Genomic DNA, 2614 nt, shown 5'->3' on the forward strand with positions numbered 1-2614 from the left:
GGCAGATTCTCTCTTCTATCCACTATCTGCATAACATGTTCTACATCATCATCACTTTCTGACGATGAAAAATCAATAATTTCCCGCAAAATTGCAACAATTCCATTTTTAATTATAACTTGTTGCAACGGATCAATATTTTCGCAATTCATATTAACCCTTTAACGGGGACGAGTGTCGGCATATAGCCGCCCAAGCCGTTTTACCGTTCCGGACGCGTGTCGGCATATAGCCGCCCAAATTAGTTCGTAGCTGCAAGGCTCGCGACGACTGTCGTTCTGAGCGATAAGATACGCATAGGTATAGTAAAAGAGTCACGTTTTCATTCAAAGACATTAGGGGCCATTAGCGATGAAGTCTTATCTTCCTTATAGCCCGTCGAGCGGCTCCGTCCCCAAAGGGTTAAACTTCCAAAAGCAATTGAGCATTAGCATCTCATAGAGTGTTAACGAGCTCTCCGTACGCTATCGCTATTAACGCGACGCGTTCGGATAGCACGCTAACGCTATCGCGCTATTGGCTCCCCGAACGGTATTTATAGCGTTAGCGTCTCGTAACGCGACAGCGAGCTATCCGAACGCAGCCATTGTTTTGAATTGTGGAATACGCATGCGTAATATTACAATTTACATATTTGCGCATGATGATAGTATTGTACTATTTTTCACGTTTTAGCCATCAACCGTGTAGACTAAAACGTGAAAAGTAAGTGTGCGTATTTGTAGTATTTATATGGTAAAATAAAAATAATCTAGTGATTTCTTTTTTGGATGTTAGGCCACGGATGCTTCCGAAATAGAGTTGGGTCGAGTTGAGTTAATTTTACTATAGTATATGTATCAACTCAACCCAGCACATTTGCATAGAGCATAATTACATTAAAGTGAGAAAATAATAGATTATAAATATTGTCATGTTTGCTTATAATATTTCTTCATGTTATATATTATTTTTTTAGAATGAATGTAACACACAAACAAAAAATAAAATAATAAAATAATAAAATTAATTATAATAATATAATAATAATTATTATTATCTATATAATTCCTGAAATTGTTTTTCTGGGATATCAAAAGGATCTTGAGTATCTCTTAAAATTTTACGCATAATTCTTGTTCCTTTCGTTTTGTTCCTCATTTACTATCCACCATGCAGCAGCCATCGTAATTGATTAACTTATTATGAATATAGATATTATTTTTCATGGGAAATATCAATTCGCATGAAAGTTTTCACTTTTTCGCACTAAAATTTTCACTTTTTCGATTTACGTGAAAATTTTCACTTTTTCACGAATTCATCCTAGGGTGCGTTCAGATTCCCTACCCGAGTGCACTCTATTACTAGAAACACTATAGAATATGTTACATATACTATAGCACTTCTAGTATTAGAGTGCACCCAGGTAGGGAATCTGAACGTACCCCTAGGTGAAAAGATACATGATCGATCCCCAGACTACTACTTAAACAATGTTACTAACCCGCAGAAATTGAAATTATATTGCCTAGAGGTTTTCGTTGGTACCAACATTATTCCTTTTACTTTTCGGGAAAATGTCGTGTAACCGATTGGTAAGCGGACAAAATCCATAAAAAAGAGGGGATAACGTTGGCGACGTTCAAAAGTCTCTAGGATCCATAAATTTATTTCTAAAGGTTATAATTGTTGGACGTTAGGAGAATGTACAGAAGTGTAAATTTGTGACATGTTTCTGCTCCTCTGTATACTTTCCTAACATCCAACAATGATATCTTCAAAAATGAATTTATGAATCAGATATTCATCTTCAGAAATGAATTTATGAATCCTACAGACTTTGAACGTTGCCAACGTTATCCCTTCTCTTTTTATGGATTTTGTCTGCTTACCAACCGATTATCTAATAGCATTTCGACTGACTTTGGGTTAACCCACTGGGTTATTCAGTCTACGTTTATTGATCAAACAAGTATTTACAAGCTTTATGATTGGCTAGCAGAGACTTGTGACATCATTAATCGCTCTCGGAGCGATTAATCCAGGGTCAATCGCACACACTATTAGTTAGAGTTAGCTAGAGTAACATAGCGGATAACGGGTGTTTACGATAATTCGAGTTGGAGTTAGTACGAGTTAGTTTCACTAGGGCTGAAAAATATAATAGTCACAAGCATCTAGTATTTTCATGATTCATGACAACTCAATGCTGTCCGATAAATCGAGTAGAGTAGAGTTAGATGGGTGTATATCAGTTGGACACGGGGCAATTGGACACAGTCCAATCACAAGTCGCTGTTCCAAGGGACCCTACAAATGTCTCTAATCACACGGTGCTGTGATTGGTTGTGTCCAAATGCACCGTGTCCAAGTGCACCGCTCCCGAGTTAGATTAGTATAGCGGATAGTATATGTATAAGAATTAGGGCCTGAACACAGATTTTTGCATAACGCATAACGCATAATACATAAGGAAATCAATCAATCAGAGTCATTCATTTCTATCCTGGAGAGGGAAATAAAGGTCTCTGATTGGTTGATTCCCTTATGCGTTATGCGTTATGCGTTATGCAAAAGTCTGTGCTCCCAGCCTTAACAGTATCAGGTAACAGTTTCGTAAAATATATAACAA

The sequence above is a fragment of the Odontomachus brunneus genome, unplaced genomic scaffold (genome assembly GCF_010583005.1).
Source record: "Odontomachus brunneus isolate Ranch 3 - 2012 unplaced genomic scaffold, Obru_v1 Obru_scaffold_187, whole genome shotgun sequence".
NCBI classification, from domain to species: Eukaryota; Metazoa; Arthropoda; class Insecta; order Hymenoptera; family Formicidae; genus Odontomachus; species Odontomachus brunneus.